Raw genomic sequence first — 18312 nt, 5'->3', positions numbered from 1 at the left:
ATTCAGCAATTTAAAAAACATCATTGGCTTTCCTTTTATACACTGCTTAAACTAAATTGATAGACAAACACAATTTTAACGGTTGATTGAACAATATAATGAACAAAAGTCAACTTTTAGGTCACTTAGCATAAACCATTTTAAACACAACACATAAATAACTTGTTACTTAACTGTGACAGACTGCACATACTAAGTTTAAAAAGGTCATTTAGGGCATTATACATCATTATAATCCACTTCAACAGATACAAATATAAAGGGCAGCTAATAATCAGTTAAAAGTTATACCTGTCCCAAGTGGTTGCAGGTAAACAGACGAAGAATGTTCCAACACAAAGCTTTACTAACAATAATCCAAATGACATGCGAACAGGAAGCAACACACACTTAACTTAGACGTGACCGGACACTGAACGACGGTGGAGGAGAAATTATGAGGTAATCAACAATATACAGATGATACACATGAACCCATAACAACGGTGACCATGGTAACAAAGCCATGGCGGTAAAGTCAAAAAGAACACATGGGAATGAATGAAAACAAACAAAGTCCATGATAACTGAGAGAAACTGAACATAATTGTGACAATAACAAGTAAAAACTAATTCCTTTAAAATATGTATATAATTGTGCATAATAAAACTAAATTGGCATGTCATTTCTTTCACTTGACACACTGGTAATTATAATTGTTTTGTACATTGTGAATTTACTTCCTTTTTTTTAGCGGAAGCTTTAAGAAAACATACATGCAAAAATAAATAAATACACATTATATGGAGAGACACATTTATTTATTTGCCATGGTGCTATTCAGTTGCTGGGAATTTTGCCTACTGGCCCGTTAAAAGTTTAAAAGGTTTTTAGTTTTTTTTTTATGACCGAGATCACTCCTTTGTTTTAAGCCTGAGGTATTTCCCCCCATCTGTTGTTATTAACAAAACAAGATGAATTAGAAACATAATATAGCACCCCTCTTCTCAACAGTTTAAAACATCATTCATGTCTTTAGCACATTTGTTGCAGGACAAGTTATAAACTGTGATACTTCAGGACAGTGGTTTGTTCGAACCGTAAACCCCAATCACCCCTAATAGGAAACATATCCAGCTGAATGTTAAAAGAATGAACGTATACCATCAGCATTCACCACTATCCAGACATGCTTGTGGGGAGAAGGGCAGTAAAGCTCATTCATCAATCCATTAAAAAGGTAGTATTCCCTGGTATTTCGGCATGTCCGTCAAGAAGACATCAACTCCCAGGGGACGAGTGCTCTCTCTCTTCACTAGGAAGGGAGCCTCTTGACTCTTAAAGGTTCCAGTATGCCAAAAATTACTATTGACATTTCAATTTGGGGTAGATTTTTCAGACCGGCCCCCACAATCTCCCACCCTCCTCCACACCCCCAGAGAAAGCACGGAAATTTACATCTGAATAAGCCAGACAAAACGTAGAGAGACATTTTCGTGTGCGGCACATTGGGCCGTCCATTCATCTGCTGCAATCTCTGTCAAGGAATACAGATGCCTAAACATCACTGTGCTATGCGTGCTATCTGCTTTAGTACTAAATTTATTTTCCACATTTGTTTGAATATCCGATTGTCGTTTCACTGTAAAGGCAGTTGAGACCCATTTCTGGTCAAGTCATAAATCTTTGTTGAAGGGATCAGATTAAAGCTAAAAGAACAACTCAACCAGTACTGTAATGACATTTCTGCCAATATTTATCTTTATGAAGAAAGAAAACCCCAGACATGCAAATAGTCTGCTACGAGACCTCTCGGTGTGAGATATTAGCTAAGGTGATATTATTCTCATAAGATGAAAAGGTAACACTTTATTTCGATAGTCCACTTTAGACATTCTACTAACTATAAGTAAATTTGTAACTACATGTCAACTAACTCTCATTAGAGTATTAGACTGTCTGCTTAATATTTTTTAACACTTTATTTTGTTGGTCCCCTAACATACATGCTACTGACTATAAGTAACTTGGCAACTGCAAGTCAACTTATTCTCCTAACCCGAACCCGAACCCTAACACCATAACCTACCAGTACTGACAGTCTATTATAGTCTACTAATACTCTAATGAGAGTTAGTTGACATGTAGTTGAAAAGTTACTTAGAGTCAGTAGAATGTCTGAAGTGGACTATCGAAATAAAGTGTAACCGATGAGAAAAGACCAGCCAATGCGCATGTGCAATAGGATTTTAGGCTTTTGGATAATCGCTAAAAACAAGCTCGTTGATACAACAAAAGTTTATGATGCTTGCATGTTTTGTCCATCAAGATAATTATCACAGATGAACACAACTTTTATGAATTTTGAAGCCTAAATGCAGTCGACGGAGGTAAAAAGCTAATGGTATAGGCTATACATATACACCACGGTAACACGACTTCAACGTCACCACCACTAAGCTTCCAACAACTCAGAAAGTCTGAGTTAGAATAGTTGATAAGAGCAGAATTATAACCTCAACGATGCTGTAAAAGCGGACTGGGTTTTACCTTTTCGGTGTGATGACGTTTAATCTCCTCGAAAAGCTCTGTAGCATTTAGCCACTTGTTAGCAATCGCCCCTTTTCAAGTGATGTATTTTATTTTTTATACTTTGATGTATTTTATGTCATAGAAAAAAAACGTAAAAGTGTCTTGAACTTGTGTTAACCAGTCATTCCAGTCATTTAACCAAAAGCTTATTAAAAAAAAAACATTGACTTTGGGACAATGGAACTGGAAGTGCTAAAATGCTAACACGTTTTACGTCCGTCCTTCGGATGAGACGTTAAACCGAGGCCCTGACTCTCTGTGGTCATTAAAAATCCCAGGATGTCCTTCGGAAATAGAAGGGGTGTAACCCCGGCATCCTGGCCAAATTTTCCCATTGGCCTCTGCCCATCATCATGGCCTCCTAATAATCTCCATATAAATACACTGATTTGCTTCATCACTGTCTCCTCTCCACCAGTAAGCTGGTGTGTGGTGGGTGTTCTGGAGCAATATGGCTGCCGTCGCATCATCCAGGTGGTGCTGCACATTGGTGGTGGTTGAGGAGATCCCCCTTCTATGTAAAGCGGTTTGAGTACAAGTAAAGCCCTTTATAAATGTAACAAATTATTAATATTAGTACGTCATACCAGCACCACTCTATAGGAACCGAAGTTGTATATCTACTGAATCTTTTCCTTTGGTTGAATTTTTATTAAAATTTGACTTTTACAAATGTGCATACATATAAATCCACTACATTTTTCAGTACCAATACATTTAAACCCTTTACAGCGAATGAAAACATGCCTACAGTAAAATACACTTGCATGTGGTAATGCCTCTTTGCCAAAGCTAACAGGCTTTCATGCTAATATGAAACGGCTATGGGATTTTAGTCTGCTAAACCACAGGACACACTCGCTTGATTCAGACACCTGTTTAAATAATAAATAACGGCTAATGCCTACTTAATCTTTTTTGTGGATCGCAGACATATAATTTAAGGTCTTCACACTGAATTTCTCACTCCCATGCCCTGGCCAAGGTTACGTACTGAGACCAATGCTATAGTTCAACTTTCATGCATCTTCTCTGATGCTGTTATCCTGTTACTTCAGCACACAATATGAAGAAACTCATATTATGTTATGCATTCAGTAAACTAGACTGAAAAACAAGATTTTACTAGATTGTGAACAAGCATTAGCTTAGTAAGAAAAAACAATATATCTCACTACACCAAACTGTAAACACAACTATAACCCACATTAATTAACAACAACAACAACAACAACAACAACAACAACAACAATTTTAGTGATGGGCCAGGATGATTAATCTACACAACCATATACATACATGCTTGCATATGCATTTATTTGTTTATTTATCACTGTAATTTATTTATTTATCGCTGTCTTAAATTAACTTGGATGTTTAAGTAATTTCAACTTAAATTACATTAAACTGACTTAAAAAACAGTTGAATCTTGTATACCTTAAAAAAGTTGAAAATTTATCAAATTGATTAGTTGAAACTTAATTTGATGAGTTAAAGCAATGTAAAAACATATGTTGTCAAAACTTATTGATCATATATTTTTTTACAGAATACTTTTTACCGTATATATATACTGTAAAAAATATTCTGTAAAAAAATATTTATACAGTATATATATATATATATATATATATATATATATATATATATATATATATATATATATATATATATATATATATATGAGTGCATTTAGCTTTCATTGAAAGACAGGGGAAAAAGGAAAGAGCAGTGATCTTTCAAATTTTACACACCGTCTCGAGGTTTAAAGTGCTTCTTTTCCATTATGAGGCTGCATTAATGCTCTGCGTTGGGTAATTAGCAGAAAGTCAATTCCCATTACTGGTTAGGCCCATTGACCAGCTGCTTACTTTAATAAAAAGGCATGTCCTCTACATTTAGAGCGGGAAAGAATCAATACCCAAGATGCATTAAACGAACCTGCCTCCTGACAACAGGGCCGCCAACCCATAACACAAGAACCTTGCCCTCTCAGAGATTCATCTATTCAGAACTCACCTCTCTTCTTCCGAGAAAGGGAACTCTGCACTCAGGCTTTCATGAATCCATTCCCTTTTCTATCTTTCTTGCTTTTCATTACTTCGGTCTCTTTTTAAAACTCACAAATCCTAGCCTTGTAGAGAGCAGCCATTGAAAAGAGGATGTTAAGTCTGGGGTGATATAAAGTAGCAATCAAGAATGCGCGCATGAAAAATCTATTTGGAAAAACATATAAAGAGCTATAGTATTTGTATGTCTTCATTTGGGCTTCTGTTAGATTTCTGGAAAACATGGTATGTTTATGCAAGGCGTTGTGCATAAGATAAAAAAGGCAGGTGTTCAAGAAGCCAAGGAGCACAGGTCATATCTTGGGCCTCCATAGTCAGGACATAAAAGCCTGATGACACTGCTATAAAAACAGTAGGATCAAATTTAAAAGAGGAAAAAAATCTGTTAATGGGGACCTATTATTCCCTTTTTCAAAGTATTGGATTTGTTTTTGAGGTCTACTTGAATAGATTTTCACGCTTGAATTTTCAGAAACACATTATTTTTCATATATTTTGACATTGTTGCAGCACCTCTCTCTCTTCACAGTCTGTCAGTAACGCTCTGTTCAGTTCCTGTCTCTTATGAAGCCCCTTTTTCTGAAAAGCACAATGTGCTGATTGGTTGGCTGAATCAGTGTGTTGTGTTTGGTCAACAGCTTTGAGCGTGCTTCGTAAAAAAACGGAAGTTTTTACACACTTGCTGCGTCCCAATTCAGAGGCTGCATCCTTCAAAGGGTGCATTCAAAGACTGTTGCGTCATCGCGGCACAACGAAGGCTCCTCCAAATGTGTCCTTCGTTTCCCCTGAAATGAAGGATACAACAGATGGACCCTTCACGGCCTTGCCTACCTCAGAATTCATTGCACGACAGTGACGGCAGGATTTCTTTCGCCAAATTGGGTTTCAGCTTACTCAAATATCTGATACAAATGAAAAAAAAACACACAAAAAAACATTAAAGCGTTTAAAATGTTGACATATATCTTACTAAGATGCAATTATATATAGTTTATACTCTTTATTGTATAGAGAAATGGACCATGGTAAAACATATTTAGACAGTTTGTGAACCCTGTTTTGGTTTCAGACAGTTTAATATAACTTTCAAAAAAATCTAGTATATAAACGTTACCGTCAGTCCGTCACTCCTCAATGGCAGCTCTCACAGTTGCTAGGCGACAAGAACAATCCTCCATAGGCAAGACCGTCCCATTTAACAACGTTCATTCTGACCTTCATGGCCTTCGAAGGATGCAGCCTCTGAATCGGAACGCAGCTATTACTAACACAACTCAAACAGGCCTCGTACACCTCGGGCGGGAATGATTTAAATGAGGGAATATTTTTTGACGTGTTCAGAAACAGTGCTTACTGATGTAGTGAATATCTCCCTTTAAAGTGACTTTGTGCTTTGTAACATTGCAGACCTTTTCATGCTCAAACAGCAACATTACACACTATAGAAATTTTAAACATTTAAAATAATAATAATAATAAGACCCCTTTAAGAAAATGTATGTAATTTTATAGCTCCTTCAGACTGCTAAGGAGACTTTGTGCGGAAATGAAATTTTCTTCATTTAAGTTTAGCCTACAATTAAATGAAGTTGGAAGATAAATGGTCTTCTTGTAAAATAAGCATATTGAAGCACTGTTGAGATCTCTTCAGAAACCCTAGAGGACACATGAGATATTAGAAAATATCTACTTCTCATTAGAAAAATAAAGATGTTTAAGAACGTTTCCAAATAGTCTCCATTTAATCATTGCTCTCCTAGATCTAATTTGTGATCTGTCTTGCTTACATGCAAACGGTATTCATATGACTGTATGGTTGCGTTTGATAACTCACTCTCTTATCTAAGTATTTCATGACCGTTAAAAAGTATAGGCTATAACGTGTGTGTAGTAGCCAATGACAGACAAACATATCCAGTCATACTGATTTATCATGTTGTCATTGTCATGTGACCTACCACTGGTCTTTCTATGGGGTCGCTGTGTCCATTTCTTTTACTGTCTATGGGCTACCAGCATCAGTGAAGCATCACTTCACTGCCATTCACAATTCCTCTCTCGTGAAGTGTCCTGTCCACTGAATGTGCTCTAGAAAAAACAATAAGGGAACACGAGACGCAGGCCATGGAATGAAACAACACACAAAGAACGCTGCCATGCGCGGGACGCGAGCTTGTTGTCACAAATCGCATGATTACACTCTAAAAAATATTTTCATTATTTGTTATCACAACTTTTTTTCCTTTGTCAAATCAACTTAGATAATTAATGTAGTTCATAACATAATATTTTGAGTTTCTGTTTATTAAACCATTCGTCTTCATTGTATCAAATTTTTAATTACACAGAACTCAATTTGTTAAGGCAACCAGGTAACTTACTTTTTTCAGTTAAACCAACAATATTTGTTTACAGTGTATGCACGATTCTATGATGTTTTTTAGTATAAATAGTGTGAGAAGTTTGTTCACACTGAAAATACCACATAGAAAAAGTACACTTTAAATACCTGGGTGATGCACTTAATTAACAGAAAAACGAGTGTGAAATGTTGGACATCATGCACTCAACTGTCGCAGCTTTAATTACGTAGCGGAGGGGGAGGGGCTTCCAGATTCTGATGTTGAATAACAAAATAACCTCATAAAATGAATCACGGATGAGTGCATAAGTACTTTTTTATCAGAAGTATATTCATTTCAACTCAAATTAAGACTGCACATTATCCCTTAAAACTCCATAAAGAATGACAAGACTTAGGCCTACGTGAAATACCAACGCATTCTCATCCTAGGGCGTCATATACTGACACTTTTGACATTTCGTCTACATCCAACGCACATGGCACCCTTTAGCGTCAATATGACACGCACAGAGCTTTGTTCGGTTATGGTTGGGTTTAGTTCTGGGGTAGGGTTAGGGTTAGACCGCTAGGAGGCGCCTTCTGGCCCATATCTATCTGCGTCTCATATTGACGCTAAAGGGTGCCATGTGCGTTGGATGTAGACGATATGTCAAAAGCGTCAGTATATGACGCCTTGGGATGAGATCGGGCATACGTGGATAAACCATGTTTCTATACCATCTTTGAAGGGAAAGCAAGTGCACATATCCTCACATAGGAAGTGTTCTAAGCTCTTCCTCTCAGTCTGGAGTGTGAGTGTGTGTTTCACCCTGTATCTTTTATCTGTCACACAGGTCTGTGGACACTGGATTACAGCTTTGAGATCTGCCAACTTTTTTTTTTTACTGCCTTCCTGTGGCTCAAGCATTTCTGATTCTCTGTCACCTCCCAAAATTTATCCATGTATGCTCCCTCTCTCTCTCTCTCTCTCTCTCTCTCTGGAATCTGACGATATATGCGGCTGTCTTCTCTCTGATTATAGTGATCCAGTGGAACGGAGAGATAGCTGCAGGGATGAAGAGAGAGGGAGGAGGGGAGAGATGTGTCAGTGTGAGAAAAACATCAGACCCAGAGTGTCTTCATATGCACTTAGCATTCAAAAGTGAACATGGCTGCTGAGGAACTGTGGGCAAAAGGATTATCGGGGCTAAGATTTCAGAATGTCGGAAAGATTCACATATATAGTCTGTTTGTGTCAAAGCCGGAACATGCTGTCATTAAAGCTCAAGTGTGTCATTTTTTTTGGCATTGAATGAAATAGCAAGAACTGTTTTCAAACGGGTTTCCCTCTGTCTACCTTTGTGTAATGTTCACTGTTCAGGGCAGGCTGAGGAAGAAGACGAGGTAAGCCAAGCAAATGTAACCGCAGCGATACTTTTATTATACAAACCAAAAGACAATATCTAGGGGAATGTAAACGAAACAGTGTGCAAAGCAAAGTCAACACCAGACAACTAACAGAGACACTGAGGGCAATATATATAAGATGAACTTAATGAACAAAACAAGTATCAGGTGAGTGAATTCAATGAAATAACAAATAACAATGACGACAAATGAGAACATGCTTAGTAACTATGACAACCAATGAAAAACAGGAAACAATGAGAAACAAATCAAGCGTGCCACACAAGCCCTGAAAAGTGAAGCCAAAGCATCTCGATGCTGGTCCTAGTATAGGTCATAAACCCCGCCTCCCCGTGTTATTCAAACGTGAGACCAACTAAACAATTAAATTACACCTCAAATATCTTTTTTTCCAAAAGGTGGTTTCTGTCATTTGACAGACTCTCCGAGCGAAGTAGTCACTGAAGCACCAACAGACTTTTTTCGGGATCTTCGGAGGACTGACAAGATATAGTATTTACTTTATTTTAACAAGCCTCTTGTCGTACTGCAATCAACAGACATCAAAATTGGATTAGAACGGAGGAACGGAGCAGACATATTAAAAAAGTGTAGGGAGAGTGCATTCTGCAATTGATGCGTTGATTTCGCGGCTTTACTTCCTGCTCACTACTGCGCAGGTCTGGTCCCAAGATCGCTACTGCGCAGACTCAAGTCCCAAGATGTTAGCGCCAAATCGGGACAATGGCGGCTTGAGTTCTCACCAATGGAATAGAGCGAAGAGCGTCCATCTTTTTTTACAGTCTATGAAACAAACTAAGGGGGCGTTTACACAACAAACACAACTTCAAAGTTAAAGTTTTTGAAAACGATACTGTCATCGTCTCCATTTAAACAACAAAAACACAAATTGGCGAAAACGGTGACATCATGCGCATGCTTATTACGTGTTCAGTCTATAGGCGTGTATGGTTTCTTTACAAATAGACATTGCCAGTTACTAGCCTGGCATGAATAATACAGCGTTTGTAGTCGTTTTTGCAGATCCGTGTGAACAGGGATTGTTTTGACAACACAAAATCCCCCCCCCCCCCCCCCCCTCATCACTGTAATAGAAATAAAATATGACATATAATTTGATGATAAAATCCATTATACATAATTGTAGTGTTCATGAAACTACATTAAATTTATTGCAAATAAGGAGATATTACAATATGGAGATCCTCACGAGAAGCACCATTTAGAATAATTGGAATTGTGAAAAAACACCCCACAAAAGTAAAATGTCTGATGCAACAAGTCAAGATAATGTGAATTTATGTTTATGTGAATCAATTTTATGTTTAATTGTGCCTAATTGTCATAAAAATGTGGCAAATAAAAAATATATAATAATAAATAAATGCAAAAATAATAAATATTTATAAATTTACCCATAGTTACCCATAGACCTGAAAAATAGACAATGCTCATTTGATATTAGAAAATATTACATTTTACATTTATGGACTTAAAGGGAAGTTAAAAAGGAGTTTTAAAGGGGGGGTACAATGGTGTTTCATGTATTCAGAGTTGTTTACAGTGTTAAAGAGATGGATTCTCATGCTAATAATGGCCAAAGTTTGAAAAGTTATTTTGAACGAATAACAGAGAATTTCTGTGCTAAAAATCATACTTCCGGGTTGCAACACGTTTCGGCTGGTTTTTTTCTATCGTAGATCTAATGACGTAGACCAGAGTGGAACTCCTTATATGAGCATTGCTCTCGGAAAAGCGCGTTCACGCACACGTCGACCAGAGGAGAGAAAGACCGCGCTCATCGACGCGCTACTACCGGAAATCATCAGCAGCAGCGCTAAATAGGAATGATTGATGTCAAGAATGTCTCCAAAAAAGTGTGTTTTGGGATGTGAGGGAGGGAAGTTTACCTTGTTCAGCTTCCCAAAGAACCCAGTGTTACTGGAACAGTGGATGCAGTTTGTATTTCCGGGACAGCAAAGGAGTTCGGCAAGTGCGGTTTTGTGTTCTGGTCATTTCAGTGACGAATGTTTTATTAACAAGGCCCAGGCCGTCGCTGGATTTGCAAACCGGTTGCAATTAAAACCTGGCGCGGTCCCAGTGATAAAACACCCCATTCATGTAAGTACAACGGTATCACGCGCTCCCGCTTGACTCTATAGCTCCGCCCACGCCCAGAATCAAGGACTTCGGCTTTTTCCGGATAGAATCGGAAAGCTGTATTTTTATTTTATAAATAAGATGAAACTAAAGACTTTTTGGAGATATGAAGGACACACTATTACTCTATAGGTACTCAAGATTAACATGAGATTGACTGAAACTAAGTATTTTACCCCCCCTTTAAGGAAAGTGACCATCTTGTTTTTGTTAAAGTGTTTTTATTATTTCTACAAACTTGTTTTGAAGCTGTAACACTCATTTAAAGAGTGTCTGTACTGTACTGTTCAGCTGTGGTAAGCAGCTGGCATATCAAACAGTCTTATCTCAAAGCTTCCTGGATCCCCTGCAATGATTCTAGTGTGAAAGATTAACACAGAGGAAATGTAGTTCAATGCAAATGTCATTTTACTACCACAGAGATGAAAGAAAGAGGAGAAGAGAGCGAGGATGAGGGAGAGAGACCCTTGGTAGGACTTTAATCGCATGAACATGATGAGCAACTCTTACCAACAGAGGAAAGCCTCTCCTGCTGTTTTTCCCCACGTTCTCTCTCTCCCCTCATCAACAGCCTTGATTAGCAGTGCTTTAATTAGACAGAGAACAAAAGGAACGTGATACCCATCTGTGGAGCGTTCACCCATCACCCCCTTCTCCCTATACCAGCAGAAACCCTGACTTCCAATGCACCGCAGCAATCAGTGTTAACACAAACCCTACACAACAGCACTGAAACACTAACATCTTTACACTTCATCAGACAACACATTCAGAAGACTAGAGAATGTTTGGGGGTCTCGAATCAGCTGAATGTCAGCCACATCTACAACAGATTCATATGAAGTATAGAAGAAAATAGTGTTGCCAGGGTGTATTTTGGAGGTCTTTAGAGAGTTCTAAGTTGTTGCCAGGGTGTTTCTATGCAGTTGGATGTTGGTTGCCAGGGTGTTCTGGGTGGTTTCAGGGTTGCCACGATGTTTCTAAATGGCTATTTCAAGTTCAAGGTGTTGCTTGCTAGGGGGTTCCAGGGTTGCCAGGGTGTTTCCTGGTGGTTTTAAGAGTTTTGAGTTGTTGCTAAGGTGTTGCTATGCATTTGCTAGGGTGTTCTGAGTGATTCCAGGGTTGCCAGGGTCTTTAGCGAGTTCTGAGTTGTTTCCAGGGTGTTTTTTATGCAGTTTCTAAGATGTTCTAGGTGGCTGACATGGTGTTCTGGGTGGTTTCAGGGTTGCCTGGATGTTTCTAAGGGGTAATTTCAATTCCAATGTGTTGTTATGATGTTCTGAGTGGTTCCAGGGTTGCCAGGACGTTTCTGGGTGGTTGTAAGAGAATGAGTTATTGCCAAGGTGTTGATAGGATTGATAGGGTGTTCCGAGTGGTTCCAGGGTTGCCAGGGTATATTTTGGAGGACTTTAGATAGTTCAGAGTTGTTTCCAGGGTTTTTCTAAGCAGTTGCTATGTTCTGGGTGGTTGCCAGGGTGTTCTGGGTGGTTTCAGGGTTGCCACGATGTTTCTAAGTGGTCCTTTCAAGTCCAAGGTGTTGCTTTGCTGTTGCTATGGTGTTCTGAGTGGTTCCAGGTATGCCAGGATGTTTCCTGGTGGTTGTAAGAGTTCTGATTAGTTGCCAGGGCGTTGCTATGCATTTGCTAGGGTGTTCTAAGTAGTTCCAGGGTTGCCAGAGTGCCTCCTGGGGGTTGTAAGAGAGTTCTAAGTTGTTTCTATATGCATTTGCTGGGGTGCTCTATAGGTGGCTGCTGTTGCTATTACTAGGATGTTCTGGCTTGTCAAGGGTTGTCAAGGTGTTTCTAGGTGGTTGTTGGAGAGTCCTGGGTTGTTGCTATGCAGTTACCAGGGTGATCTGGGTGGTAACCAGGTTGCTGTAATGTTGTCACTAAGGTGTTTTGAATGGTTGCCACGGTGTTGCTATGTTGTACCAGAGTGTTCTGAGTTGTTCACCAAGATGTTTCTGGTGGTCATTAGAAAGTTCTGGATTGTTGCCAGGGTGTTGCTATGAGGTTGCTAGGTTGAACTTTGTTGTTGCCAGGTTACTGTTATATTGCCACTAAGGTGTTCTGTAGGTTCGCTAGGGTGTTCATTGCGTTTCAGTCATTAGTTGTACCAAAGTTTAATACTTATTGGGTTTTCAAATCACTAACCTTACATATGAGCATAAGTGAGGATTTGCATACACCGTCCATTACTAATTACCCACATGCCCCTGCTGGAGGACAAAGATGAGGAGCAAGAAAGAAAAGCAGCTGCTATGCTGTCACTTTACATTCACGATAACTATAATTACAACGAGGGTCAGTCAATTAAATAAGGCCTGCTTAAATGTCCTCAATTATGCAGAAAATAAATTAATGCTAATTAACCGATCGGACCTTCATCCATTAACAGAAAAGGAAAGACAAAGGCAAACGAGAGAAGGAGAGTGTAAAAGTGTCAAAATGCAATTAATGGACCAGTTTTATTCATTACAAAAAAAACATTTTTTGATTTGTGTGACTTGACATCCTTAATTTTGGGTTCGGGAATAAAAGCGGTTCCATCCTTGCAAAAATATTATGCTCACAATGTTAAAAAGATTTCACATGAGCTCTAAATATAAAAAATCTGCAACTAAAAATGTTCTTGAAAATGTAACTTTGTATATATCGAATCCGTACAGTGTTGCAAAACCAGCACAAGCAACAACAGCTCAATATGCAAGTTTTGCAACACTATCTGTTCTCCTGATGCACACAATGCATTCTCTACAGTGAATATATTTCATTTGGACATCTCGATTATCTCCGTGGACAGTGCCAACAGCAGCAGCTGTGGTGGGGATGGAGAACCGGAGGATGGGATGTTGTGGCGCCACTTAGTCTTCATATGCTAGGCACTAATTCCCAAATCAACCGCAGCTATTAAATCAACTGATTTGCACTTGTGTTCTGCTGTGAGATGCAAGAGCCACGATTTATACCACACAAGTGTTGCAGATGACGGAGGATTCTGGAGCCGTGCAATAGTTGACCGAGGGATGGTTTGAAAAATGTCTTATGCTATTCTGAAAATGGCCTGTTTACACCTGGCATTTGTATCTCGCAAACCAATCACCAAGTGTAAAACTGATATCTCAATAAATAAATAAATAAATAACATTTGTGCTGTTTTTTTACTTCTTGGTGCTTGAAGACAGCAGTAACACTGTCACAGTAAGTAGTCACAAAATCAGAGATCGTCCTCTTGACTAAATCTAATCACAGGAGGTCAAAGGAGATGAATTTGAGATGGATGTTAATACCTGGTGTAAACGAGGCCTAAGTGTCTATTGATTTTACCCAACACAATCTGAGACATTACCATCTCTATACTATCCTCTTATCTTTCTATCCTCCTATAAAGTAGACACACACACACACACACACACACACGCACACACGCACACACGCACACACACACACACACACACACACACACACACACACACACACACACACACACACACACACACACACACACACACACACACACACACACACACACACACACACACACACACACACACACACACACACACACACACACACACACACACACACAAGATGTTTAGTGCAATTTTACACATAAAAACAATTAAAATGCAGTGGAGCGTTAACATATCCATACTGGTAATCTTATGAATAATAAGAATAATAGCTGTAATATTGCACATAGAATTTACTTATAATGTTGCATCTTCTCAAACGGGAGTATTTTTTTACACATAAGATCATATCAAAATGTAAACACGTTTAAATGTCAAACTAATGTTTATTTAGCTGCTGTTTGTACTGTTGACATACCAGTTCAAAACTAAGATTTTTCATTTTAAATGATCAATTAAGCTCTATTCAATCTAACAACAAGTCAGTGTGATGTAAGATGTTCATAATTAAGATAATTTGTTTCTGATTTTTCAGGGGGGTGCAAATTAATGTCAACTGAATAAGTGCCAATTATCATCCAATTTGTACAAACTGACATGATGAATTCAAACTAGATTCAGACACGTTCCAGAATTCCACACAAGTCTTGATTTTCCCTCATCTTGATCTCGACACAGTCCTGTGTACTTCAGTCCGCCGTCTCATAATCAGACTGCGGTGTCGTTGAGCTATTGTTGCTGGTCACAGGTTTTCATGTGATGTTTGTGATTACAGCTTTATTGAAAACAACTATAAGGCTCAAATCATCAGAACTCAGCCTGGTACTAAAAGGCCCTTGATGAACAAAACAACAAAAAAAATTAACAAAAAAATTTCTGAGTCACATGGAATTGTGAAATATTGAAACACTTAATAACTTTCATTAGAAAGGCATACAAATGAACAGGACTTCTCTTCCTATCAATACATATATATATGAAAATATATACAAATTTAAGTTTCGTGACAGAATATATACTTTAACCAATACTAACATGCTAATGCTGTTAAGCATTATATACTCATATAATAATGTTTGTTGATATTATTACTGAGAAATGTTGAGAAATGTTATCTGATTTTAAAAATATACAAAATTTAAAATGTATGCAATATATATATACATACACATATATCTACACATACACATTATTATTCAGAATTGTTGTGAAATGTTATCTGAAATACACAGATAAATATAAGTATATATTTTATATTCATAAAAATATAAAAAATATTAAATATATACAATTTATGCACATGCGCACAAACACACACACACGCATGCGCACACACACACACACACACCCGCACGTACGCACACACACACACACACACACACACACACACACACACACACACACACACACACACACACACACACACACACACACACACACACTGCTGGGCAGATTACTTGCAAATTGTACTCCGACCGTTACTGATTACAAATTATATGACAAAAATATTTAGTTAGTTACAATTACTCATTCTAGTATTGACTACTTTTTGATTACTTTTGACCTAACTCATTTTTTACTTAGATTTGAATGGGATTATTGTGTACCATGTGGTTATATATAAATAAAAAACTAAGAGAAAGAAAATATTTCCTATTTTTGTTACCAACAACATGAAATGCAATAAGCTTTGAAGGCATTAAAATTTGGTGTCATGGCGGTCATTGCGTGTGTTTCTAATGTACGAAGACTGAGTGAAAGGCATTCAGCTCTATTCACGTTGTTGTGTGCGGATAAGTGCACGAGGAAAAGAGGGTGAATAGTTCATCTTGACACATCAAGAGAAGAAAAATACTGTCGCTCAAAATAGTGATGCATTTATCACAGAAATCCACAGAGAGTCACTTTTCACATGTAATGAGGACATGTCTAATGTCTCCTAGCATCAGAGAGGGTGTGTGTTTATAAGTGAACGGGACATTTCTGAGCTGGTGTTGTTTTCATTTCTCCAGCCCAGCTATGGAATAATCTTTTAATCATAATTGAAACAATAAAATAATATTACAGTGATTTCTTTGATAATTCTCAACACATGGAGGAAACCGGTAACAAAAGGACCCAACACTTCTCTTCTTACCCTAGATTTCACTTCATTATTCCATGGGTGATTCAAGTGGGGCCCAAATGAAATCCAGATTACAATAACAGCGGGGCTGGGTTCAATTAGGCGAGTGTAAACACTCCATACTGGACTCCCGGCAGCACAGTCGTAAATGTAACGTTGTACACGTTTACATTAACTGATATTAGAGAGATATTCTCATTTGAGAGATAGCACTGTCATATTCATGAATGAATTAGTTAACTTCTTTTAGTTGGATGTTTAATTGGACTAATCTTTTGCGAACCCTTTAAAACATTATTCTTTACAATTTTGCCTTTTGTTTTCCACACACAACCCTTTTTTTTTTTTTGGATGAACTATCCCTTGAAAGGCATAGTATGTAAGTTTTTGCCACTAGAGGTCACACTTATGTCCCAATTCAGAGCGTCACAGCGGTGCAACGAAGGCTGTCCCAATTCGAAGGCTCCTTCGAAAGCAGTCTACAAATGCATCCTTCTTTTAGCCGATTACGCAAAAATTTTACTTGGTAAAAACAATAATACTAAAAATACATTACTCTATTTGTTGCACATCGCAGTAAGTTTGCAGTAAAATTGCGGAAATCGAGAGACATGGGCCGTTACACCGGTTAAAAATTGCGGATTTCTCTGGATTTAAACTGTTGGAAACATTTGGGATAATGTTAGTACACAAGTCAACACATTTTTGTGTGTGGATATTTTAATCCAAAAATATTACATATTGTGACTTTAAATCTATAACGAATTTCCCGTCAAATCCACAGGAATTGCAAAAACCAACAACAACAACAACAACAATCTATTTGGACATGTAACTTCAAACACATATAATTGACACAAACTCAACAATTTTGAGGGTGTATGATCCACAAGAGGTGCTTCATGTAAACATGTAGTCTATAGAGGTAATAGGAAAAAACAATGTGAAAACTTTTTGCAATAAACATGGCACCAAAACCCGTTTAATACAACTGTATAGCCTACGCTCGCACGCACGCACGCACGCACACACACACACACACACACACACACTCTCTCTCTCTCTCTCTCTCTCTCTCTCTCTCTCTCTCTCTCTCTCTCTCTCTCTCTCTCTCTCTCTCATAGGGACGGTTTGTATTAGCCTTCAGAGGTGCGCGTCATCCATCACGGTGGCACGAAGGCTAAGTTGACAAATTTCCAATATTAATAGAAGCTGTCGGGGCGTCGTAGGGTTATAGCTGTCCCTGTCACGGGCACCTATTAAGGCCTGGCTCCTGCTGCAGGACGAGGTAATTAATACACTCACACATGCTCCCAACACAATTTAGATTGACATAGCCGACACACTTTCACCTTCATTTGAGGCAGGGACAGTCAGCAGGCAGAGAGAGAGAGAAAAGCTTGATGCTTCGGCGTGTCTAGAAGCTACTTTGAAACTGTTGCTGTAGCTAATGTAGTTATAGCTACATTAAAGCTATACATTTGAAAGCAGGAAATTTGATTAATAAACACGAGGAGTGGTATCAGTCCGATGAGAATGTATTGTGGGTGTGGCTACCTGGTGTAAAAGAGTGCATGCCCACCTTTTTCCGTGGCCTTGGTTCCAGAAGTATTTTTCCCATAGGGATTTTTAAAAAGTCTTCGTAGTTATATCTCATGAACCAAATCAACCAGCTATGAGGTGAATCACAACAATACAACTTTGATATGAAGCAAAAAAGGGAAAAAATGTGACTTAAATGCGTCCCTTGTTTCGATTGGTGGAGATTTCTTTGCAGAATCATGGGTAATGTAGATTTTGACCAGATTATGTTCCACTGTTAAACATGATAATGTGACTGACGGCTTAAAAGCATATACCATTGATTTACAACCTCATAGCTCACAGGCCTGTCTTTAAGGTTCGTAAGTTATCATTAAAAATCAATTAACCTTTAGAGAAGATGAATGGGATTGACTGATGCAGTCTACAGAAACTAAACAACCAACAAAATGTAATGCTGATCATTGGTTGTTTGTTGCTATCATGGCTGATTAGGACAAAACCCCTGATGAACACAGAAGATAAGTGTTTTAGAGCTCATCACATTTAGATAGTACACAGTGTAAGGTTGTGTGAGAAAAAAAATGAGATAAAAAACACCAGTAGCATTGTTACAGATTAAAATACACTATTTTGATTGCAGCTAAGCTAATGCAGCT

The sequence above is a fragment of the Phoxinus phoxinus genome (assembly GCF_949152265.1).
Source record: "Phoxinus phoxinus genome assembly, chromosome: 2".
Taxonomy (NCBI): Eukaryota; Metazoa; Chordata; class Actinopteri; order Cypriniformes; family Leuciscidae; genus Phoxinus; species Phoxinus phoxinus.
The sequence above is the reverse complement of the archived record's forward strand: the minus strand, read 5'-3'. Positions refer to the sequence as shown.